Raw genomic sequence first — 26,723 nt, forward strand, 5'->3', positions numbered from 1 at the left:
TAATAGCATAATGATGTTTAATGATAATTAGTGGGGTATAAATAGACTCTAATGACAAAAAGAATTATCATGTTCTTGACAGCAGAATATAGAAAGGACAAATCATTAATAAATTGGGATGGTTAGTTTTATGAACTCATATTGTAGTTGTGTTCTTACTGTCGTGGAACGGACCATTTCAGATTCTAAGCTTCCTGTCATCATTAATGGTCAAGTGAGACTTTCAAAATGCTTAGGGAACCGTGGAAGTCATTTTGAGTCTTTGAATATTGAAAGTGCAACCATGCACTTCAGTTTTATTTCATTTTATTTATTTAATGAGATCTTTTTGCTGTGAGTTGAAATTGGCAGATTATTTTGCAGTGTGTCATTAATGTTAACACAGTTTTTGTACAAAGCATTAATACAACAAATTAAATGAGAAATAAAGAGTGAGGAGTGAATGATGGCTGGTCAAAGCAAAACCAGACTACCACTTATGGTGGTACTGAGATAAGCTATCTTCTAATTATAGTATAATTTAGAGACAACTGGTTTCCTGCTACCCCCCAAATAATTTGGACAAGACTCGACTTAGCCTAGAGAGGTAAAATCATCAGAACAAACATTTTCTAGTTATAAGATATACATTAACATTTATACTCCTGAAACTTAGACTGTCCTGGTTCTTATAATTTCATCTGTATTAAACTGAAAAAATATGCAGACATCACCAGAGTTGGCAACAGGCAAAGTTGAAACAGGAAAAGTTAAATTTAGATTCTTGATGAAGTGGTAGAGAAAGTATTATAGGAGCATAGGAAAGGGAGTGGAAAAGTGACTAGAGTGAATAGGGAAGACTAACTGTAAGGAACCTTGAAGATTGCTTTGTTAAATTCCTGGATTTTTCATGTGAAAAAAGATGAGGTGAAAAAAGAAGGGACTTACTTCAGCAAAGTAATTAGCAGAGCCAGGGCTAGAAGTAAAGTCTTTTAAATGCAATGGCACCTCCTAAAGGAACATGCATTTTGTGGGGAGTCATGACATCTCTCGGATTTGAAATCACAAAGATGAGTTCAAATTCTGCTTCCTATTCTGTCTGCATGATCATGGTTGTCACTTGCCTCTTTTGGGCTCTTTTGTCTTTTGAGATTCAGGGTTGAACTTACTTGCCTCAAAAATCCATTTCACCTTTAAATCTATAATTGTTTAATCCTAAACTTTCCTACTGAACTTGAAGCTAAAATCTCTGTCCTGTTATTTCCGTATATAGGGCTGAAATACAGATCAATACTTTCCTATATTTTAGTCATTCAAAAGAAAAACTCTAAAGTATTAGGAAATGCTATAACAATCGATCTTTTGTTTTTCAGTGTTTCCTTTACTATCTCTCCATCTGGACAAAGATAACTATGCAATGACATCACATGTTCCTCTGATACCTATAGCTCATTAAGGACATTGATCTATCCTTTTCAGGCAGTTTTGCATTTCCTAACCTCTTCCTTCCTACTCTCAATCAGAAATTATTTATTCCCTATTAAAACTATCCCTATACTGACTAATTCATGTTAAAGTTAATAAATAACGATGACTGTATGTATCATCTCTTCCAGGGGTATTAATATTTATTTTATTTTTTAAAATTTATTTATTTATTTCACTTTTAACATTCATTTTCACAGAATTTTTGGGCTCCAAATTTTCTCCCCCCTTGTCCCCTCCCCCCACCCCTAATCACCGAGCATTCCAATTGCCCCCATCACCACTCCACTCTCTCCTCCATCATTCCTCTCTGCCCTTGTCTCCATCCTCTCCTCTGTCCTGTTGGGCTAAATAACTTTCTATACCCCTTTACCTGTATTTCTTATTTCCTAGCGGCAAGAACAGTACTTGACAGTTATTCCTAAAACTTTGAGTTCCAACTTCTTTTCCTCCCTCCCTCCCCACCCCCTCCCTTTGGAAGGCAAGCAATTCAATATAGGTCAAATCTGTGTAGTTTTGCAAATGACTTCCATAATAGTCGTGTTGTATAAGACTAACTATATTTCCCTCCATCCTATCCTGCCTCCAATTACTTCTATTCTCTCTTTTGATCCTGTCCCTCCCCATGAGTGTAGACCTCAAATTTTACCCTCCTCCCCATGCCCTCCCTTCCATTGTCCCCCCTACCCTGTTTATCCCCTTGTCCCCCACCTTCCTGTATTGTAAGATAGGTTTTCATACCAAAATGAGTGTGCATTTTATTCCTTCCTTTAGTGGAATGTGATGAGAGTAAACTTCATGTTTTTCTCTCACCTCCCCTCTTTTTCCCCAAACTAAAAAAAACCTTTTGCTTGCCTCTTTTATGATAGATAATTTGCCCCATTCCATTTCTCCCTTTCTCCTCCCATATATTTCTCTCTTACTGCTTGATTTCATTTTTTTTAAAGATATGATCCCAACCTATTCAGTTCACTCTGCGCACTCTGTCTCTATGTGTGTGTGCGTGTGCATGTGCATGTGTGTGTGTGTAATCCCACCAAGTACCCAGATACTGAATAGTTTCAAAAGTTACTAATATTGTCTTTCCATGTACGGATGTAAACAGTTGAACTTTTATAAGTCCCTTATGACTTCTCTTTGCTGTTTACCTTCTCATGCTTCTCTTCATTCTTGTGTTTGAAAGTCAAATTTTCTATTTAGTTCTGGTCTTTTCATCAAGAATGCTTGAAAGTCCTCTATGTCATTGAATGACCATTTTTTCCCCTAAAGTATTATACTCAGTTTTGCTGGGTAGGTGATTCTTGGTTTTAGTCCTAGTTCCTTTGACTTCTGGAATATCCTATTCCATGCCCTTCGATCCCTTAATGTAGAAGCTGCTAGATCTTTTGTTATCCTGATTGTATTTCCACAGTACTTGAATTGTTTCTTTCTAGCTGCTTGCAATATTTTCTCCTTGACCTGGGATTCTGGAATTTGGCCACAATATTCCTAGGAGTTTCTCTTTTTGGATCTTTTTCAGGTGGTGATCGGTGGATTCTTTCACTATTTATTTTGCTCTCTGGTTCTAGAATCTCAGGGCAGTTTTCCTTGATAATTTCATGAAAGATGATGTCTAGGCTCTTTTTTTGATCATGGCTTTCAGGTAGGCCCATAATTTTTAAATTGTCTCTCCTGGATCTATTTTTCAGGTCAGTTGTTTTTCCAGTGAGATATTTCACATTCTCTTCCATTTTTTCATGCTTTTGGTTTTGTTTTGTGATTTCTTGGTTTCTCATAAAGTCATTAGCCTCCATCTGTTCCATTCTAATTTTGAAAGAACTATTTTCTTCAGTGAGCTTTTGAATCTCCTTTTCCATTTGGCTAATTCTGCTTTTGAAAGCATTCTTCTCCTCATTGGCTTCTTGAACCTCCTTTGCCAATTGAGTTAGCCTATTTTTCAGGGTGTTATTTTCTTCAGCATTTTTTTGGGTCTCCTTTAGCAGGATGCTGATCTGTTGTTCATACTTTGCTTGCAAGTCTTTTATTGCTCTTCCCAGTTTTTCTTCCACCTCTCTAACATAATTTTGAAAATTTTTTGAACTCTTTATGAGCTGTTCCCAGGTAAGATCCCATTGAGTGGGCTGGGATGTAGAAGCACTGACTTCCATGTCTTTCCCTGATGGTGAGCACCACTCTTCCTCATCAGAAAGGAGGGGAGGAGAAACCTGCTCACCAAGAAAGTAACCCTCTATAGTCTTATTTTTTTTTCCCTTTTCTGGGCATTTTCCCAGCCAGTGACTTGACCTCTGAATATTCTCCTCACACCCACCTCGCCTCTGGATCCTCCCAGCCAGCGCTTGGGGTCTGAGACTCAAATGCTGCTTCCCAGCCTCAGGGCTTTGGGCGGGGGCAGGACTGCTATTCAGTGTGAGATCAAGTTCAGGTACTCAGGTCAGGGCAGGGCCACCTCACAGGCTCAGTTTCCTCAGGGGGTTTATGCAGAGACCTTCAACAATGGATCCAGCCTCCTGCCTGCTTGGGGAGCCCTGGTCTGCTCTCACCTCCACTGGTGCCTCCCGAGGGGGCCTGAGTCATGGGGGTTCCCCACTCCCCTCTCAACCCGCTGAAAAGACCCTCTCACCGACCCTTGTCACCTGTGGGTGGAGGGACCCGCGGGGCTACTAGAGATTCTGTCCCTGAAGTTTGCTCGGATCCGCTCCTCTCGGCCCCAGGAGGCCACGGCAGGGCTGTTCTCGGCTCCCAGTCTGCTCTTGAAGAACCTTTTGGGAGAGGTTTTCAGGTTCTCTGGAACAGAAATCTTATCCGCTCCACTGTTATGTGGCTTCTCCTGCTCCCGAATTTGTTGGCAGCTCTTTACTACAGATATTTCATGGGCTATGGTTTCAGAGCTAGCGTATTTGTGTGTTTCTACTCTGCTATCTTGCCTCCGCCCCCGGGTATTAATATTTTAGAAAAATTCTAATATTTTAGAATATTTTAGAAATATTATCTATTGGAGGGTATATTGCATTAAATAAAGAAGAATTGATCTAATTTGGAATGTGGCAGAATAATGGGTTGGTCTAAAATGATGGGATTAAATGTTGTGTGATCTAAAATCATTTCAAGTTCTAAATCTATAGTACCAATATAAAATATGGGGGCTGAAACCTCTTTTTTGTGTCCTCAGTCATATTACTTAGAATATTACTGAATATATCTTTCCTGATATCGTCCCATGCTACTTTGTATTCAATGACTTTTTGTGCATTATTATTTCTTCATTTTATATTTAGCTGCATATAGGTGTGTGTATTTGTCTCCATTATTAGAATATAAGCTTTTAATGAGAAAGGGTCATTTCCTTTTTTATACCTACACAGATTATTAGATAAGTAAAACATTTATTAATTATTTACTCAGTAAATTAATTTATTAAGCATTTAGTTCAGTGCTAGGCACTGTCTTAAGTGTTAGTAATACAAATAAAAGTCAGAAAGACAGTTGCTGCTCTCAAGGAGCTTACATTTTAATTTGGGAGTCCAACACATAAAAAGGAAGTACAGAACTGTAAGAAGGGTGACACATTATGGGGAATGGCTGGAGATATCTTCAAATTTAGGTGAAAGCCTCAAACTGAGGCCTTTTATAAACCAGAATTGGCTTATAGAAACTCAGGTTTATTTTAAGGGTGGAGTCCTCAAAGGAGGATAAAAAGTGAAGGAGAAAGGAAGAAGCACTTATCAAGGACTTAACACATGTGCAGCATCTTCATTAATATTATCTCATTTGATCTTCACAATTATGTGGTAGGTAGGTGTTATTGTTATCCTCATTTTGTGGTTAAGGAAACTGAAGCAAACTGAGGTTGTCACTTGTCTGGAATCACACAGCTAGAAAATGCCAGGACAGATTTAGATCCAGGGGTATTTCTAACTCTAGAGCCAGTATGTCATACACTGCACTACTGTAATGGGAGGTAAAAATCTTCCCCACCCATTGATAGGCCTCAGGTGGGGTTATTGAGGGAGGCTTGATGAGGCAAGGCTTGTTTCCTATGAAGGCCCACACCTTTTGCTGATTACTAATGAGACATTAGGTCAGGAGGGGTCCTGTGCTCTGACTCTGGGAAGAGTATATATATTCTGAGGGTAGGTTTTACTTTGGGGCTTAGTTTTGGAAGAAGGTTTGTGTACCAGATGAGGCTCTGGGAAGTTGCTATGCAGCTGCCCAGCTTGAAAAACCCAGATGTTGGTGCTTCCCTCTCTGATAGTTATGTATATATGTACAGATGTATGTAATGGTCAGACAATTCAAAGCCTGTCCTTTGGTCCCTGTATGTTGAATGTAATCAAAATGATTTTTGACCCCTCAAAAATTACCTTTCCTTTTATAAATGCAGATCTAAGAACCTATGATAGCAGCCCCTCTTCCCCCACTCTGTTATTGTGTGCTTACTGATACAACTACCTAATTGCCTTTAAGGAAATGGAGAAGTTGGCCCTAGTGGAGAAGAATGCAGATAGTATTAAGAAAGCTGTACAGAAAGCATATTTGTATAGCTAGCACACAAAGAAAGTTCTTAATATGTGATTGTTGATAGGTTAATATAGTAGTCTTCTCTGTAATGGATCTGCGTTTATCCATTCAGACAGGATTTTTTTTCCATATCTAACTCAAAGCCTTCACACAAGGGGAAGAAGAAGATCTTGGGAAGGCTAGTGTATGTTGATTTCATTTCTTCAAAACAGGAATGCCCAGACTATTTAATCAATGACTCTTCTTTTTTATCTCCTGAAATTTTCTGATAACTATGGGAAGAATGGGAAGAGAAATGCTAGCAATGGCTAAGTGTGTTGATATCATTTGCTTTCAAATATTTCTGTCCCTTTCTTTTATTAGGGCAGACTTCAAGATCAACTGATTAAATGTAATTGCTTTATTTGGGGGGAGAGAGTTATGCTTCAAAGTAAACTTCAAAGTAAATCAGAAGTCACTTGAAGTCAGCATGTCCTGTGTTTCATTTTCCAAGCTTCAGAGTTAAAATCCAAGCTTCCTTCACTGTTCTTTCCTCAGCTGACAAATTCCATATCTTGCCAAAATAAATTGTATGCATTTCTCAATCCTTGGCAGAAACTCCATGTTGAGTAGCTACTTAGTTAAGGCTAATTAAAGTTCTTTGGTTGTAAGTATCTATTGGAGACATATATTCTAAAGAATGAAGACTCTTAATAAAGGTCCAATTGCAAAATATGATTGCTGTGTCTTTTATATAATGAGACAAAGCATGAAAGAGGAAAATGTGCACCAGTGCTAGACCTAGAGTTCAATGGCCATCTCTCTCACTTCCTATTTGTATGACCCTGGGAACTCCATTCAACTTGTATGTACCTCAGTTTGCTGACCTATAAAATGAATGGGTTCCCTGAGGAATATTTTAAGGTCCTTTCTATCCCTACATCTAAAATCCTAGTATCCTGTAATGGAGAAGGGAACAAGGATCATGTAACTGTACTTGTAGTTCATATATTCAGTCAGAATACCCTGGGTCAAAGACAGGGATACTGATCCTCCAAAACTCAAATATCATCCATAGTACTCTAGTCATCACTTCTTTTGCAATATTAATTTTAGTCCTTAGTCGTTAGAAAAAACTGAGGCAGCTAATTGCCACTAAAGTCACACTTGTTCATACTTATGCCAATTCAGTTAACTAGTTCTGTGACTTTTTAAAAGTTACTTCATCCTTCAATGTTTCATCTATTTTATTACTCACAAAATAGTGTCAAATATAATTTTTCTACCTACCTGCATTAGTTTAAAGAAGGACATTTTAAGATTATTCTGCAAAAAAATTGTTAGCAAAATAGTCAGAAAGATAAAATAGGGTTATTCATTTGGACTGATCCCGTTATTTAACAATAAGGTAAAAATTGAATAACCTAAATAAATATAATTATATCAATTATATTTTCCTTTTCCTCCTAAAACTAAGTTTGTTGTCATTTTTATGGAAGGTGGGAGAGGAACTGGGGAAGTAGTAGTAGTTTCAAAACTTGTAAAATTAAGTTGCCTTAATAATCATCTTTTTAAAAGAAGAGGAAAATATACTTTATATTTAATAATAGTTGTTATTGTAAGACATGGCACAGAACTCAACATCAAGCATACAACACAGATGCCAGAATGGGAAATCTGTTTATTTTTCCTTGCTCTCTACAGAAAAAAATTGGAGGTGAGGAGAAGACAAAGGAATATTCAAAAGAGATATTGTATATCAGAGAAACAGATTAAGCCTTAATCACTGAATAAGTGCTGCCTCTATCAGACTGAGATCTATTGAAGACCTTAGCTTGAAAAGGCCAAAGTCCTCCACTGTATCCTGGGCCATATCCAGTTATCTTGATCCATATCTGGCCAAGGGGCCCAGATGGCTACAGAGGAGGTGACTTTGTATAGCCTTTCTTCACTTAAATCCAATTCACTTGCATGTTATGGCATCACCTTCCTGATGTTATGGTCCTGTTCTAGAGAAAACGACAAACAGCAGCAGCAAAGCCTCAGAGACAAAATGTATGACATTCCAAATGTGTGAGAAAAGCAGGTCAAGGGTTATTAGTTCTACTTAGTGAAAGGGCAAATTAAGAATCAGAAAAGTAAACAATTTCCTTAAGGTCATACAATAAAGAAGTACCCAAATTGTGGCTAAGATTCACCCCTCAATTTTATGTTACTTTTTTTAGCTATCATCCCTTCTTATTCAACTCACTCTGTGTTCTGTGTGTGTGTGTGTGTGTGTGTGTGTGTGTGTGTGTGTGTGTGTGTAATCCCTCCAGCTACCCAAGTACTGAAAAAAGTCTCAAGAGTTACAAATATTATCTTTCCATGTAGGAATGTGAACAGTTTAACTGTTTATTTTCTCTTTCCTGTTTACCTTTTCATGCTTCTCTTGATTATTGTTTTTGAAAGTCAAATTTTCTATTTAGTTCTGGTCTTTTCATCAAGAATGCTTGAAAGTCCTCTATGTCATTGAATAACCATTTTTTCCCCTGAAGTATTATACTCAGTTTTTCTGGGTAGGTGATTCTTGGTTTTCAGCCCAGTTCCCTTGACTTCTGGAATATCCTCTTCCAAGCCCTTTGATCCCTTAATGTAGAAGCTGCCAGATCCTATGTTATCCTGATTATATTTCCACAATACTCCAATTGTTTCCTTCTGGCTGCTTGCAATATTCTCACCTTGACCAGGGAACTCTGGAATTTGGCCACAATGTTCCTAGGAGTTTCTCTTTTTGGATCTCTTTCAGGCAGTGATCTGTGGATTCCTTGAATACTTATTTTGCCCTCTGGTTCTAGAATCTCAGGGCAGTTTTCCTTGATAATTTCATGAAAGATGATGTCTAGGCTCTTTTTTTGATCATGGCCTTCAGGTAGTCCCAAAATTTTTAAATTCTCTCTCCTGGATCTATTTTCCAGGTCAGTTGTTTTTCCAATGAGATATTTCACATTCTCTTCCATTTTTTCATTCTTCTGGTTTTGTTTTGTGATTTCTTGGTTTCTCATAAAGTCATTAGCCTCCATCTGTTCTATTCTAATTTTGAAAGAACTATTTTCTTTAGTGAGCTTTTGAACCTCCTTTTCCATTTGGTTAATTCTGCTTTTTAAAGCATTCTTCTCCTCATTGGCTTTTTGAACCTCTTTTGTCAATTGAATTAGTCTATTTTTCAAGGTGTTATTTTCTTCAGCATTTTTTGGGGTCTCCTTCAGCAAGGTGTTGACCTGCTTTTCATGCTTTCTTGAATCTCTCTCATTTCTCTTCCCAGTTTTTCCTCCATCTCTCTGACCTGATTTTCAAAATCCTTTTTGAGCTCTTCAACCTGAGACCATAGAATATTTATTTTGGAGGTTTTGGATGCAAATGCCTTGACTTTCTCTGATGTTATGCTTTATTCCTCCTCATTTGAAAGGATGGAAGAAAATCCCTGTTCACCAAGAAAGTAACCTCTTATAGTCTTATTTTTTCTCCCTTTTCTGGACATTTTCCCAGCCAGTTACTTGACTTTTGAGACCTTTGTCAAGAGGAAGATATATTCTGGGGACATGTAAGTTCTCAGTTCCTCTAAGGTGGCACAATCAAGGAAGAGGTGTTTACCCCTCTCCTGACCTGTGCACTGGTCTGGGAGCAAACAAAAACTTTTCTGCACAGAATCTGCAGTTGAATTCACTCTCCAGAGCCTCCACCAGCTCCACCTCCAGTGCTCCTCCTCATTCCTGGGTGGAGTTCGGAGCTGAGAATCAGCTCAGTGGCTCAATTGCCCTCGGGGCTTTAGGTGGAGGTCTCCCAGGGCTGCCACTCAGGACTGAGATTAGATCAACCCTTCAATTCCCCTATGGTTCTAGGTGGAAGGTTCTAAAAATGGCAGCTGCCAGAGCCTTCCCAATGACCTTTGAAGCTGTCTGTGGTGTTTGTGGGTTGAGGAATCTGGGAACTGCTGCCAGTGGCACCCTGAATCCTTTTCTGGGTCCTGTCCCTGCTGTTCTGTGCTGGTCTGTGCTCATCGGGCTGGTCTGCACTCATTGCACTGGTCTTGCTCAGTCTAATATCAAGCCCCTTTTCTAAGTACATTTTGTATAGTTCATTAGTGGGAATTCCATCTATTCTTCCAAAATCTATCCCTGCTCTCAACACAGCAGTAAATAATCCTTTTCAATCTCTTCTGACTTTGAATCTGCAGACTATTTACTCTTCTCTCTCCAGGAAATTTATCTTTTTCACGGATTCTCACCATCTAAGACACCAACAATTTTCCCATCCTTTGGGTGAACCAACCCAAAATATCTGTGACCTCCTGCTGAGTAAAGTCCTCAATTACCTCCTCAAACACTGTGTGACTTCTTTAATTCTCCTGGTGTGCTTCTGCCTGAGGATGCCTCTCTTCCATCCTTCCTCTTGTTACTTTTTTGCTTCTTTTTGTGAGCTAAATTAACAATAGCTTTTTCTTCTATCACGTAAGACTTTCTAGCTTGCTCTTCTAAAGTAAAGGTTGAATTCTTCAGGATGAAAAGCTTCTCATGCAAATTAGCCAACTCCCCTTCCATATGAGTTTTCTCTTCAAGCAGCTTGTCTCTGCTTTCACACATAAGACTTATTAGCAAAGTTCAGCCTTTCTTACCTGCCTGTTCTTTCCCTGACTCTTTTAGTATGCCTTGCAGACATATTTCTAAATCTCTGGGTCCTCCCTTCTGTGGCCTTGTTTCCCAGTTCTCCCAGAACCCTATGCTTTTAGCCTATTCTCTTACTAGAGAGGAATAAGGCAAATCCTCCCATCCTGGGATAACCATTTCTTCCTCTAAAACCTTTCTATCTCCAAATAGATGTCTGATGTTTCATGATCCCATCCTCATCACCATTTGTAGTGCCAACACAACATTCACAGTGCCTATGATGGCCATGAATATGCCAGTGCAATATGGAATCAAGAAAGACAACAGACTCTCCACATGGAAGACAGAACCAAAACATTTAAATACTAGAAAACCAAGTCCCAACACCAGAAAGCCAAATTCATCATAGTAACTAAGAAATCTATACACAATAACAATGCAGAAGGCAATACCATCTCCAAGCTTTCCCTCTGTTAGACTTCCCACAAACAAATAAATACTCTAGCTGTCTGCCTTTCTCTCTCCCTCAGTTCTGATTGTTCTGACGAATCTCCTCTCAGCTCTGCTCCTGTTCACCTCCTGTTCCACCTTTCCTGCTGTACCCGAATAGTCAGCTCTTCTGACCATATATGACTTAGGTTTCCATGTGATTTAAGTGGATCACATGGGTGTATTAATGAATAGGAAATATTTTCTCATTAAGAAGCAAAATTAGGTTAACAATAAGCAAAAATACATCAATAATATAATACAAAAAATATCAGTACAAAGTAATGAGGAAGAAGTTGTACAAAGGGGAATTTGGGGACTAAGAAAAAAAAATCCTAGCAAAGAAACATTCTAAATGGGACATCCATGTGCCAATGTCTACTAAACAATTCAAAATGAAGGTCTAAATTTTAGGTTATAGGTATGGAAACACTAACTGCTTATTTGACCTTAAACTAAATTGTTTTGGTTACAGTATCAAAGAAATGCTCAATTGTAAGGTATTTAGGGAAGTCTAATCCAAATCATGTGCAAAAGGAATCTTTACTATAGCACATAATCAAATGATTGCCCAGTATCTGCTTTAATGCCTCCAAGAAGGGGAATCCACCATGTCTCAAGAAAGAGTATTCTACTTTTTGGATAGTTCTAATTATTAAGAAACATTTCCTCACATTAAGATTAAAAACACATCTTCCATGCACTGCTCCTAGTTCAGCCATCTGAGGTGGAAGAAAAGAAGTATTATCTGTCCTCCACATCACATTCCGTCACCTATTTGAAGATATTCCTTATGTGCCTCTTAAATATTTCTAGATCCTTAAACCATTTTTTATTTATAATGCACTTTGACTAAAGTAAATTATAGTGAGGTTATACCCTCCCTCCTAATGTAGCCTAATATTCCATTAGTTATCATCATCATCATCATCATTAACCATATCTCACCACTGATTCACATTGAGTTTGCAGTCTACTAAAATTACCATTTTCCCCCCAGAACAAATTGCTTTCTAAACATAGATATCCCATCATATACTTGTGCCTTTATTGTGAATTGTAGTTCATGGTGAAATCATAGCCTAAATAATTTTTAATGAATTATGGAAAAACACTAATAGTCACTTAGTGAAATTTGGATGGCTTTATATCTATCCAAACTCATAATTGAGTCCATTAAAAAAAAGACTTCTCTCTGAATTCCTCTGAACTCTTTACCTGAAGAAAATAGCTTGTCTGACTTGCCTGATCTATTCATCCAAATTAAACAAAATAGGTGTGTATCTGTGCCTGTGTGTGAACATGTGCATGTTTATGAAATAAATATCTCCTACAAAGATTATTTCTGTGACTTTTGGGAAGTAACTTTATCTTTCTAGGAATCACTTCTGTCATCTACATTCATATCCAGGGGATACTGAGGGCTGAGTTTCAGAATTGATTCAGTCTTTCTGGAAGATAAGTCACTGGAGATAATGGTGAGGTCCAGGAGAACATCTATGTGGTAGATAGCTTGACAGCAATAATGCTCCTTCACCTTTAAAAGGTTCCACCAAAAAGGGAAGGAAATTTTAAAAAATAAGAAATGAGTGGATTTTTCTATAGTTGATATTCTGTTGAAATATGACTCCTGTCAAGCAAACCATTAGTATCATTGTGGCCATTATCTAAGTTACAAAAGAAGAGCTTGAATCCACACAATAAATCCTGAAAAGGATTTCCTTAACATGAACCCTTACTAAATTTCAGGAGTAGGTTTTTATCCTGAAAATTTTACTGTGGGTGTTTTCCCAGTGCTAACAAATTCATAAGATAAAATGCCTTGTTGAAGGATTTTATTGCAGCAGATATAAATTAATTTCCAGGAGATTCTTTAGTTCTTTTTTTTTTTTGTAGAGAAAGAAAAAAGCAAAAGCAAAAAAGAAATCCTCTAGTAATCTTACCCTATCTCATCAATTAGATACACATTCACTAATACACATAGTGACATTTACTATCATTAAACACCATACTTTTAGTACTATCATCTATGGCTTATTAGAAAAAGATAACTTAGAATTAAAATTACTTCAACTATATGAACAAAGAACCAATTATTCTAAGTAATTTGAGGATATGTTCTTTGCCATTTTATCTAATCTAATATTATTCACTAATATGCAATTCAGAGGTTATTTTTTTCTTTTCTTTGTGATTATTTTCCTCTACAATAGATGAAACCAAGAAGAGCAAAAAGGCATGAAATTGAAAACAAAGTTAATTTAATTCTTCCCTTTACCCTCCCTTCAGTTACTTTATCCTTCCTTACTTGTACCTCCTACCTTTTCCTACTCCCACCTCCAACAATCCCCTAATAAAAGAAAGAAAAGTTGGCAACTGGCATGAGGAAAATTTCAAAAGCAATCAGAATTTGAATAAAGAGAATAAGTTTGTGGTACGATTTTGGAGGTAATGATGTGTCTCAAATGATTTCTTTCCTACCCATTCCTTCTCCTCTCCCCTACCCAATCCTCCCCACAGTGGCTCCAAGCTCCACCTTTTTATCTTAGCTTCATAATTCTTACAGCAGCTAGGTGGCACAGCAGATAGAATGTCAGGTTGGCAGTCAGGAAGACTATTTTTCTTGAGTTCAAATCTGGCCTCAGACACTTATTAGTTGTGTGATTCTGGGCAATTCACTTAACCCTGTTTGCCTCAGTTCCTCATCTTTGAAAGAGTTAGGTAAGGAAATGACAAACCACTCCAGTATTTTTGAAAAGAAAACTCTAAATGAGTCAGAAAGAGTTGGACACTATTGAGCAACAACATGATTCTTTTTAAAATGAGAATAACCCTGTCAGGGACCACATTCTGAGTTGTTCTTAATCAATTTCACCTCAGTGTGAAGGGAGAATCAGAGAACAGGTTTTTATAGAAGACTATATGGAGGTTTGCTCATGGAAAAGGTTTGGCTACTGCTGGGGGAAAGGATGAAAAATAAAGGAAAAACAAAGCTTTTACAATTATTACAGGGTCAGGACATAAAAAAACACAAATAACTATAGATAGTTTTGGAAAATGCATTTACTTTATCTCCTTGAATAGATGGGCTTCAGAAGAAACTCTCACCTATAAGAAAAAGAACACTTCTTCCTGTATTGCTAAGCTTCCTATTTTAGGTACATGAAAATACAAAATAGAATTTGATTAAAACATAAAACCTCTCCCCCCAAATTAAAAATAAAACCTATAACTCTGAACACCAAAAGAAAAAAAAGAGAAAAAAAAACTTATTTTACATAGGGCTCAATTAAATTACAACTTTAAGCATGCTGCAGCAGGAGTCCATTAAAGATTTAGTTACCTTCTGTGGTGAACATTAAGAAACTATTACTCAAATTCTATTTAAACTGTTAAAATGAATTAAAATGTATAAGAAAGACCATTACATATCGGGAGCTAATTTTCTAACCAAAGCTTAGCAGCTGATAGATAGCTTTATGCTCAATAATTCAGAGGCAAGAGTGGGGGTTATGTTGACTAAAAATTTGTTCTCATCCCTTTGTCAGATGAATGATGCTACAAAGTAAAGCTAGCTCTCATTCACTATTTCTTATCTGAAGCTGAGCTTTTCAAGTTAAAGTTAATAATGACCAACAAGACAGTGGGGACAAGTTTTCCCCATCCTACCATTCTCATTCATAACAAATGTTCCTGAGTCACCACTTTCTTTTCAGCATATGTCTGATGCCTCTTCCTGTCTTGAATTCACTGCCTCCAAAAAGAACAGAAAAAAAGATTTTTTTTATTTTATTAGCTCAGAAAAGTTGAATTCTTTTCCTCCCTCCTTCCCAAAAAGAAATTACTTTTTCAAGTGCAGGGTTGCTTTCTATTAATTTGAGGGTTGGAAGAAGACATGATCCTAACAACTTCACAGTATCTGTTTTCATCATCTCCAGGAGACTCTCTATTCATGGGAGAAAAGTTCTATTTCTTTTTTTACATATTTTTAAAATTTTTTTATCTTCAGGAAGCAAGTGACTGGTATCCTTCAAGACTTTTTTTCCTTCTCTTTTCTAACACAAAATGAAAATAGTTATATGAAAAACAGATATTCAGTTGGAGTAAATGTGCCTATCAGCTTAGTGTCTGAGGTGTTTCCCCCCAATTACTACTAAACTTATTCAATTAAAATCAACAAGTATTTTCTGAGAACCCACTATATGCCCAGCAATATGCAATGTACAATGGAAAGTAAAAAGGTATAAGAAAAGTTCCAGCTGAAGATAAAATATTACTAAAGAGAAGAAGATATGTGGGGGGAAAATAAGAGAAAGGTTACATTAAACTGGCATCCAAAAGAAATTGAAAAGAACATTAAGCCATTAAAAAGGCTTAGACATTGTATTTACATGATACCAGTGAGCCATAAATAGGGAAAGTAATTAGAAAGTTGATTTTGGAATTCATGGCTAATAACTATCTTATAATACAGTCATTCTATATTAGGCTTTGACTGTATGGGCTTATCATTATGGTATGAGTGTGTTGGGGGTAGAGGTAGAGGTTGCAAAGAAGGACTATGGTTTGATCTACAAGTTATCTGTAAGGTAAAGTGTTACAGTGAAATGTGATTCTGTTAAGAAACACTAACATCTTTGACTGAACAAGTTAATTTTGGGTTGGTTATAGCATTCTATAACCAAAATATACTTTTGTGATTGATCAACCATGAAGTGATGATTAAATACTGTAGTTATGGTGTCCCTCGGATTGTGGTAGGCACCATGGATAAAAATAAATGGAATAGAAGGTATGTTGCTTGCCCTCAAAGAGCTTCCAGAGGTAAAACTAGCATATAAAGAATACATAGATTACGATTAAGTGGTATGTTGTGTTACTGGTTGTAAGTCAAATTGGAGTATATGGCAGAGATGAATATGGGCTGGGAACTATGGAAAAAGGCTATATGTTCAAGGCATTTTGCAAATATTAACTTAGTATCCTTCTCATAAATATTTTCAACATGGCCTTTCTTAGAAAGGACATGAGAGTTGGAAAGAAACTTTAGCTGAAGACTTGACAGCTTTGCCATTCATATAATAACACTAATGGCGATAATGGTTCTATTTCTATCACTAAGACAGATAATCTCTGGGAGTGACTTGCTCAGTCTTTTGCTGAAAAATTAAGTCTTTCAGCGCAGTAAGGTGCTATCTGTATACCTTTGGAGAGAACATTGAATTTTGAACTTCAGATAGAGGCTGAATTTCTATTGAGAATGAAATCAACTTTACAATTCTCCCCTTCTTGGTATTTCAATAAGTACCAAGTAACTATATCAGGATACTATATCTAATAAGGTCCTGAGTAGAAAACATAAGAAATATATTTTCAGCTAAAAATGTGGAAATATTTTCTAGCAAATAGGTCTGTTATTACTTTTCATAATGTTTGAGATAGAGAGGAAATGATTGCAAGATAATAAACAGATTCCATAGGGTTTTGTGTTGTAGATACCGTGGTGGACATTCATGCTATAGGTAGAGGTTTATGTTAGTTGTTCTCAGAGAAGCCTCAATGATCTTATTTTAAAGGAGTCATCTTTTCAGTACAGTACTCATTTTTTTCATTTTTTCAGTATTCATTAAATATTGTTAATTCAGTTAAAAATAAAATTCACTCATTTAAGAAATAAGACAGGTTAAGTGTTTCAGTGAAAAGTCACTCATGTAAACCTCAGTTATATTTAATGTAAATAAAATATTTAATTCTTCAGGTAGAGCTTTGTTGTACAAAACTGAAATCAAATGGCAAAGTGAATAGAAATAAATAGTAGAACTTTTTATTTCTCAGGGCATGTTCCTAAACTGAGGTAAATAGTTCCCAAATCTTTCCAATTATTCTGTATAATCACCCACATCTTCATCACACATTTTTTATGCAACTTTTCTTCACTGCCCCTCCCCCCTCCAACCTCTCCCTCCACTCCTGCCGTGTTATTTGTCCTTCATCATCAAAATAAAGACATATATGGTGTGGTTATAACTTGAGCATAAATTGGATTTAAGTGAGACAAAATTGCTCAAAGTTATCAGCGTCATTCTGTCTTCCACAGCTATCAAAGTTCAGTGGCGAGACAAAAGTCAGGATGACTAACAATGGCCCAGGATGCATCTTTCATGGATGACCAAATTTTAGGTGCTCCATAAATACCACTTTTGTCTTCATCATGACTGTTGGAACAAGTTGTTCTTTCCCTCCCATTCCACAGGGGTGAAGTCTTCACATGCTTGGGATGGTCATCCCCCTAACTCACCAATGGGTTTGAGACCTTTTAGTTACCCTTCACCTGGTTTATCTCATCTGCCAAGAAAGTCATGAGGGGGCAGCCACTAAGCATGTTACAGTTTCTTGAGACCACAGGTGAGAGTTGAGGGTCAGGTGAACATCAGAAGTGAATGAGCATCCCTGAAAAGGGCTCAGCAAGACTTTACACCAGAGGTGCTAGTCTGCCTTGAACACCCTATAAACCCCATCAGTGTTATAATAATCAATGATGCAAAGAGGTATGTGACATGGCCCCTGCCATGGGGGTTCTTGCAATCTACTTATAGAGGCAACAAAAGAAAAATAGCAAAGTGAGGTAGTAATATCATTTAACTAGATGCAGATAGAAACAGATTTCAACTGTATTAGTTGCTATGGTCTCTAAGGTCTTTTCCTATTAAAAATGTATTATTCAATGTCAAATGCTAAGTGAAGGGTATAAGGAAATCCACTGAACAACTTACACATTTCTCCATGTTACTTATGTAGACAATATCACTTCTCTTTTTATCATTTCACTTGAGAATATGTCCTTTTTTTGTATGGTAGTTTTCTAGTGAAGTTATCAAATATGCCATTATATCTTTATAAATCCTTTAAGAATTTATGTGATACCTCCAAAATTTCTTCATAAAGTGTCACTCTATCAAACAAATATATATTGTTGAGAAATTATGATGTGCAAGCCAAAGTATAAGACAGTATGTGAATGGGGTGAAGGTAGAAGAAATACAATGAAGTTGATGATACAGGCCTTGACATTTTTTTAACTTATAAGACTGAGATGGATAATGAATAAGCACAAAAATGACAACACAGGTGAGAGTTAAAGGCAAAGCATGATAAGAATTGAATGAAAAGGGACAATAAGTGGTATAGGAGATTAAAAAGAAAAAAAAGAAAATGGGTTGGGCTTCCTAGGTGAGGCTTAATAGAGGAGGTGGGATTTGACATGGTTTTGAAGGACAGATATGACTTAAATGAAAATTCAAATAACTTGGTGCTGGGAGGCATCTTAGATGCATCATCTAGTAGAACCCGGGGTATGCTGCAGATAGCTCTAATTAGCTCAGTATAGACATTATCAAATTTTCAGCATGAGCATTTACGCTCTAGAAATTGGCAAATGGTACAACTCAGGACTTGTTTTGTTGGTTTACTATTTTTATAGACTTAAGGAAGTGATGAAGATAATGTTAATAATGAAGATTAAACAGAAATCTCTAATTAATATACATTTGTGTAAGCAAATATATACATATATGTATATATATTTAATTATCACTACACCCCTGAGTAGAAGTCTCTCATTTTGCAGATTGAGAATCTGATGACTCAGGGAAGTAGAGTGTATTGAGAGAATAAGAAAAATAACAAAGAATCAGTATGGGATTCCAGTTCTGATGGGGTTCCAATTTCTGATTCATGGTCTGGTCCTTTTTCCACTAAGTAGCGGGGAATGAATTTCATTTAGGGAGAATGATGTGAACAAAACCATATCATAAAGCTAAAAGTTGTATTCATATTATGACGGACATTGAATGACAGAAAAGGAATTTAGAAAAGGATGTATATAAAATACATACCTTTTCGAATTTGTTTTTGGTGGACTTCTTTTCCCCAAAATTATGTAGTAATACGCCAATGTGATGACATAGGTAGTGTGGACATCATGGCAAATTTGTTACACTGTTTGAAAAATATAAATATCTTGTATCATGTAGAAAAATATCAAAAATGTATTTTGACTCCTTTATTTTAAGCTTTCAGACTGACCAATAATTTATATCCTGTGTGCACAAACTGTGTTAGTTTGTTTTTGTCTATAGAAACATCCTTAGGAGGGAGATATTAAGAGATCATTTCATTTTTTCCAATATGTGCAAATATTAGAAAGTTTTTTTCTCTTGTTATTTGCATTTCAAAATCACAAATCACAAAGACTTTTCTTCTAGATTTGTTAAAATAGCATTTCTAGACTGTAAAGGTACATTTACCTTTTCAAGTTTCCTAAGGACAACAAAACATAGACATTTGTGACACACACCTGCAAGATATAGTATAAAGTATTTATCTTGCTACCGTGTGTGTGTGTGAACTTCAATTAAAAGAAAGAAAATGTGAAACAAACGCTGCCTTCAAAGAATTGTGTATACAGATACCTTGGAGATGAAGGAGGTATTGGGATATTTTTCCTCAAGGTCACTTATGTTAAAAGTCTGAATGAAACAAAGCAGAAGATACAACAATTCAACAGCATCAATAATTTATTAAGAGATTACGATTTGGATAGGCAGGAGGTACAAACACCAAAAAAAAAGAAAGAAAAGAAAAAGAACAGAAGTGAAAAAAACAGGAGAGCATAAGAAAGAAGGAAGGGGAGGATTGAGGAAGGGAGGTTGGGAGAAAAGAGGGAAGAGATTAAGGGAAAAGAGAAGAAAAAGTCCTTAGTGTTAAGAAACTTATGTTCCCCTTAAAAGAGGTAATGTGTGTACAGGAGAGCAAATACAAAGGAATCTGAGGTGGAAGAAACCACTAATGACGTGAGCAGGGGAAATTAAGAAAGGCTTCATAAAGAAGGTAGCAACTGAAATGGCCCTGAAGAGAAGTTAAGTTTCTGTGAAGTGGAGAAGAGGTGGAAATTTATTCAAAAAACAGAAGATCAGCCTGTGAGAATAAATTGTAGCAGGAGAGGCAGTGAAGAAGACAGGGGAAAGCTAGAATTACAGTTTAAATAAAGCACAGTGTGAATTATATTAAATAAGGATAAGAAGGCAGATAGAAGACATTGAACAACATCTTAAAAGCCCAGCTCAGGAGTTTATATTTTTTCCCAGAGGAAACAGTGAGCCACTGAATATTTTTGAAGAAAAGGCTGTGCTTTTGAAAGATGATGTTGGCCTCAGAGTGGAGAATGAATTGAATTAGGGAGAAAAACAGACTGAAGGCAACAGATTGACCAATGTAAGAAGAGTGATAGCTAACGGGAAGGAAGGAAGGAAAGAAGGAAGGTAGGAAGGAAGGAAGGAAGAAAAAGGTCATAGATGTGAAAGAAGTAAAGGCATAATTGACAAGATTTGGGTAACTAATTGGTTATGGATCTTAGAGAAAGAAACAAACAAAGAATGAATCTATGAAGTTGAATGAAAGATAGAATGTTGATATCCTCAATAGAATGACCTTTGGAGGAGGGACAAGTTTAGTTAGGAGGATAATAACTTCAATTTAGGGCATGATGTATGCAAATAATATGACCATGTTAAATGGGTATGTTTATTTCTGTTATTTCTGTTAACTAATCTCATTTGGATCTTCATATTATCAAGGCAATCCTCTTACTCCTTTCCAATTAAGTTCCTGTCCTACTCTCCAAAATGGCTCTTTCTAGTAATCTCCTTTCAGACTTCTGACAGCAGCCCCTACCTTCAACCTCTCAGCTCAGAAGCTTAGTTTATTTTAATGAGAAAAGCAAGACTATTTGCTGAGAATTCTTTCTTCTCCTCTCCAAATCTTATAGCCCCTTCAGATCATTCTTTACTTTTTCCTCCTTCACACATCTCTGAAGAAGAGATAGCCTTTCTCACCTAGGCTAATCCTCCTTACATGAACATTTGATCTAAATTCTTCCCATCTTCTCCAGCACATTGTCTATACCATTTTATCATCTATATTATTAAACTGTCCTGCCAGTATTTCCCAGTTCCTTCCTTCCCTGCTGCCTACAAACATTTCCTGACATCTCTCATGCATTAAAATCTTAATTAGATCAAACCATCTATTTTCCCTCTCACCCTATGCTTCTTCTCCATTTTCAGTCAAACAGTATCTATACTATGATTGTGTCCTAAGGCTCTCTACTGGTTTCTGTACTTTTTTTCTTTCTATGCTTTTATTTGGTGTTCTCAATCAAATTTTATGTATTCAATTACCGTTTATATGCCTTTTATTCCCAGATTCATGATCCAGCCCCAGTTTTCCTCCTGAACTGTAGTCTTGCATCTCCAAATGTACAACCATCTCTAACTTAACTTATCCAAAATAGTTTTTATATTTTCCCCAAAAACTTACCTCCTGAATTTGTTTATTATAATCACTAAAACCTCCATTATAACTATCCTTGCAGTTTACCAAAGTTTGCCATCCCAGTATCAGTACCAACTTGTCATTTCCAACAAACCCATAAATCCAATCAATTTCTAAATATTCTTGTTTTTTAATATCCAAATCTATCATATTGATTGCCTCCTCTCCACTTATAAAACCAAAACCCTAGATTTGGCCCTTACCTTCTCTCACATAGATTACTGTGATAGTCTTTGCTTGGATCTTCTTATTCCAGACTTAAGCCCCACTCCAATCCATTCTTCATATGGCTGCCAAAGTGATTTTGCTAAAGTGGAAGTTTGACCATATGATTCCCCTACTTAATAAATTCTAGTGAGTCCTTGTTACCTCTAGGATAAAATATAAACTCTTCTGACTGGCACTAAATCTCTTCTCAACCTAGTACCTTCATATCTTTTCCATTTATATGTATATATATATATATATATATATATATGTGTGTGTGTGTGTGTGTATGTATGTATATATATATATGTGCGTATGTATGTATATATACACACATATATATACACATATTTATGTATGTATATGCATATATACATGTATATGTATATATGTATATATGTGTACACATAGACATATATACATATATATAAATGTATAACCACACACATATATACTCTGAGATCCTTGCTGGCCTTCTTGCATTCTGTCTAGAAAACTCTCCAAGTCTCATGATCATATCTGACCTCTGATTATACCCACTGACTGGATTGTACTTGTTCCTTACCTCCCCATCTCAGAATTCCTGATTACCTGTAAGTTTTACCTCAAGCATCATTTTCTACACGGAACCTTTACAAATCCCCTCAACCTTTAATATACTAATTCTCTGAACTTGTTTTGAATTTATTTTGTGTATGAATGTATATATATATATATATATATATATATATATGTCTTCACATGCATATATATATATATATATATACATATATGTATATGTTATCTCCACATACTGCAGAACTATGTGTCCAAATGTAGGTTCACACTTCTGTCATTTTCATGTTGAGAATCTAACCTAGTGATGTATTTATCACCTAGTTAGGGAGAGTCACCTAATCATGACTTCAGAAAATATATGATGAGATATAGCATTTTTAGCAAAAAATTGATGGTAGAGGTGTAAAATAAGACATACATATGGAGATAAAGTTAATACATTGATCAGTTTTTTTTTTTCATTTAAACCTATATATTACAAGGGAGGACTCCTATTTGGAATAGACTGGGTTAGTGGGTAAAGACAGACTTTAAAAACATCAGTTTTTAGGTGCATGGGGAAAAGTGCAGTAGGGAACAAAAACAGGAAATTTGAGCTACCTAATTGTGTATGTATACATATATATATGTGCATATGTATGTGTATATGTACACACCCACACTTAATTACCCATGATATAATATGTGTCCACACATATTTATATATGTGTTTAAAATTGTACAGCAGTCTTTATTTTCTTGAACAAACATCTCTGAATTTCACAAGACATTGAAATTTTTGTCTTTGATGACTGCTAAATTTACAGTAAGAATAAAACATAAAAGACAGGATAATAATGAACGTATGTTATATATAATCACATCTACCATTTTTATTGTGCTTTAAGATTTTTAAAGTTCTTTATATATAAGGTATCATTTAACCTTCATAAAAATGCTGTTAGGTGATAATATTATCTCCATTTTACAAACGAGGAAACTGAGGTTGAGAAAGGTTAAATGTTTTGCCTGTGATCAGACACAGCTAGTATCTAACTGAAGCAATGTAGCCCTGTGTATGTGTGTGTACAGACATGTAATATGTGTATATCATATATTATACACAAATATATATAATATAAATTGTATATGTATATCATGCAAACATATATATATGAAGCATGCATATTATACACACACACACACACACACACACACTCATTAATTAATACAGAGCCCATAGCATGTTTTATCACTAGTGCCCTGGAATCATGGCTGATCATTAAGCTGATCAGACTTCTAAGGTTTTCAGAATTATTCTTTGTGATAAGATTGTTATTAGTGCATACATTGTTCTTCTAGTTCTGCTTTCTATACTTTATTTCAATTTATATTAATCTTCCTGATTTTCTCTAAACTCATTGCCTTTATCATTTCTCATAGCACATTAGTACTCCATCACCTTTATATACCATAACTTGTTTATTCATGCCCCAATTTATCAGTACCTCCCTCCATTTCCATCTCATTATAAATAGTGTGTATACCCTGAGTTAGACTCTATTTTATTGTGGATTAGTTCCTCCTTTAATCTGATCTCCCTCTAATTCCCCCTTCTCCCTTTTCTCTCCTATTTTTATGGTGAATAAAATTTATTTTCATAGTGTGGATGACTTGTTCAAATGAGAGTGAGGTTCAGGTGTCAGCCATCAACCCTTCCTCCTTATTAGTAAAACTTTTACTTGTACTCCTGATTTTATGATATAATTAGAGATTTGAGGTAATTCTTCCTAAAGGCACTTTCCTTCCATTCTTCTTTTAATATGATCTGGAAATAACAGAACCACTCCGACATCTTCACTCTAATTAGATTCACTCTACAAGCCCTGGTAACGATATATTTCACATAGAACAAATGTATCACTGCCACATATTTTAATATAGGTTGTTTATCCTTATTTAATCCCTTATGATTGTTTAGTCATATTTTGTTTTTTATGTTTCTGTTAAAACCTATGTTTGCATCTTTCTTTTTTTAATGTAGCTCTGGTGATATTTTTAAATCAGAAATGCTTAAAAATTACCTATTTCATCAAACATCAATTTTGTCCCTGCATTGATATTGCTTGGTAAATTATTCTTAGTTGTAAAGCTATATCCATTCCTTCTTGGATATCATATTCAAAGCACTCTGTTCCTTTGTAGTGGTGGCTGCTTAATCATATATTATCTCAACTAAGATTCTTCTCATTACTTGAATTCTTTTTCTGTCTACTTGTGATATTTCCCTCCCTTCCCTCCCCATTCTGGGATCTCTGAATTTAAAATCTAATATTTCTGAGAATTTTCATTTAGGTTTTTTTTTCAGTGGGTAACCAGTTGATTTTTTTTTTCTATTTCCACTTTGCCCTATAATTCTAAGATGTCTGAGTAGTTTTCTTTTGAGATGACTTAAAATATGTATAAATAGTAGTCATAGCTTTCAGGTATTTCTCCTTGTTCTGAATTCTGTAAGTTCCACACTGGGTTTTGGGTCTGAGCAGTAGTAGATTACTATTGGACTCAGCCACTATGAGATGGAAAACTCTGATAGTTCAGAGTAACAGAAATACAAGCTTCCTTTTAGCCTTGTGTTTCCTGCTCTGCTTGTTCATCTGCAGGTTTCAGAATGATTTAGAGCATGGGTGGGGAACCTGTGGCCTCAAGGCACATGTGACCCTCTAGGTCCTCAAGTGTGGCCCTTTGACTGAATCCAAACTTCATAAAACAAGTCCTGTTAATAAAAGGATTTGTCCTTTAAACTTGGACTCAGTCCAAAAGCTATAACCAAGGACCTAGAAGGCCACATGTGGCCTTGAGGCCACAGGTTCCCCACCCCTGATCTAGAAGCTGGAACAAAGACCTCTATTTGATGCTGATGTCTGAGCCACAACTGATACTTATTTCTGAACTTGCTCTTCTCTCTGTACATAAGCTATGGCCTATGATTTATCCTCATCCTGGCTACCCCTAGGCACAGGTCCATTCCTCAGTCTCTTGTGGATATATGAACTGGGCAGTATGAGAAAAATATACTTATTGGTACCAATATTCATACCCTGTGATATGCTTCAATATGGGTATGGGATCACCTCTTGCCCTCCTGCATAGCTTCTTCCTATACTGGAATGGTTTTGTGTATCACTCTCTTGGCCAGATCCCAATCACACTATCCAGAGACCTCTCTGTCAGTCTCCCTGTGATGCCTGACGTGAGCTGTGAAAATGACTAGTGCTTTTTGTTTGATCTCCTCATCAGGATTTAGTGTAGTACATTTTCTAAATGTTTGGAGATTTTGTTTGGTTTGGTTTGGTTTTGAGGGTGTGGGTTAGTTCCCAGTGATTGTTTCTGCTACTCCACCATCTTGGTTCTGCCCTAAAATTCTGATTTCCTTTAGGACAGATGCCATGACTTACGATTCTCTGTATTCATACTGTATGCTATATATGGTAGATAATGAATGAACACTTTTGATTCATTGCTTAATTGTTATATTGGACATTGAACAATTTATTTTAAAGAGGTTCAGTTGCATAAAGTCTAAGAATTCAGTGCCAGAATAAAGATGATACTCTTTGAATGTCCAAGAATATCATACTGAGTTACCACTTTTAAATTAATGATTTCATAAAATGATGAGACCTTAGCAAACCTAGCAATAGTAAAACACACACACACACACGCATGTGCACACACACACACACTAGCAGCAGCAGCAGCAGCAAAGGTAAATCAGCAGGACATTGCACAAAAACAGAAATAACCTTCCTGATTAAAGCATGGAACAGTATGACAAGAAAGGATTAAAGTATGTTTCAAGTTTGTAAGGTATGACTCAATTGAATTGGGACAAGAAAAGAAATAAATAGAGATTTCTGTATTTACTCAAAAGAAGGTGTTAAGACTAAAGGAGAGAGATGAAAGGCGTAATAAGCACATCAGGAGACATATAACTAGGTACAATCAAATGAAATAAAGGCAAGCAAAATTTGAAATGGATATCATGAAAAAATGTCCCCAGGGCAAGAACTGCTAGAATATTGAATAGTTTCTCAAGATGTTTCAGAGGAGAATAGAGCAAATAGGGAGGAGTTAGGGAAACACACTTTAAAGTTCTGAGACAAATCCTTATTAAACAGAACTGAAGTAATAATGTCTAGGCTACAAAATAAAGCCATTATTTCCTAAAAGTCTCTATTAAATTACATAAATTACATGGAGGAGGTACTGGACCTCGGGGAACCAAGTTCAGCTCTCAACTTCATTGTCACAGAGAACTTGCTCCCAAAGGGTGGAAAAAAATACAATAAGAGTTAATTTTCATGGAGAGTTGGGAGCAGGGATATGGTGAAGCCAAATCTTGTTGATTCTAAAGAGTTGATTATTAAATTTTTAATATTAGTTTACATATCAGAAATGCACAATGGCTACAAATCAGGTCTAGATGTATTC

General features: G+C 36.1%; 1 protein-coding gene across 3 annotated transcripts in view; it reads left to right on the forward strand.

The window, feature by feature from the left end:
* RIT2 (Ras like without CAAX 2) overlaps positions 1-26,723 on the forward strand; it is a 523,011-nt gene that overhangs the window by 343,089 nt on the left and 153,199 nt on the right. The window lies entirely within an intron of this gene.

Source organism: Notamacropus eugenii, chromosome 4 (genome assembly GCF_028372415.1).
Source record: "Notamacropus eugenii isolate mMacEug1 chromosome 4, mMacEug1.pri_v2, whole genome shotgun sequence".
Lineage (NCBI taxonomy): Eukaryota > Metazoa > Chordata > Mammalia > Diprotodontia > Macropodidae > Notamacropus > Notamacropus eugenii.